Source organism: Temnothorax curvispinosus, unplaced genomic scaffold (genome assembly GCF_003070985.1).
Source record: "Temnothorax curvispinosus isolate PA1 unplaced genomic scaffold, ASM307098v1 QBEX01017701.1, whole genome shotgun sequence".
Taxonomy (NCBI): domain Eukaryota; kingdom Metazoa; phylum Arthropoda; class Insecta; order Hymenoptera; family Formicidae; genus Temnothorax; species Temnothorax curvispinosus.
The window spans coordinates 2,985-3,537 of NW_020227481.1; positions in this window are offsets into that span (position 1 = coordinate 2,985).

Consider the following 553-nt stretch of genomic DNA (forward strand, 5'->3'; position numbering starts at 1 on the left):
CGTTTTCCGGCGCCGCAAGGCGACCGCGTTTCCGCCGCGCCGCGGGGTGAGGGGGTCCGCGTTTTCCGGCGCCGCAAGGCGACCGCGTTTCCGCCGCGCCGCGGGGTGAGGGGGTCCGCGTTTTCCGGCGCCGCAAGGCGACCGCGTTTCCGCCGCGCCGCGGGGCGAGGGGGGATCCGCGTTTTCGCCGCGCCGCGGAGCGTTCGCGTTTTCGGGCGCCGCGGGGCGAGGGGACCCGCGTTCGCGTTTCGCCGCGCCGCGGAGTCCGCGTGACGTCACACGGCACGCTCGCGTTATCTCCCCCTCGTAGATGTTTCTTTTCCATCCCCCCATTCGTCTTCTCATTCGCGCGGTGTCTCGCGCCCCCGTTTGCGCGAGTCTTCTCGTTTGCGCGGTCTCTTTCCCTCGCGCGTTCTCGTTCAAAAATTATGCGAAAATTATTAAATAGAAAAATTGCTTACCACCGCATGATTTCAACCTGAAACCCCTGGCTCTTGAGTCACCTTCCGCAGTGTGTGTGTGTGTGTGTGTGTGTGTGTGTGTGTGTGTGTGT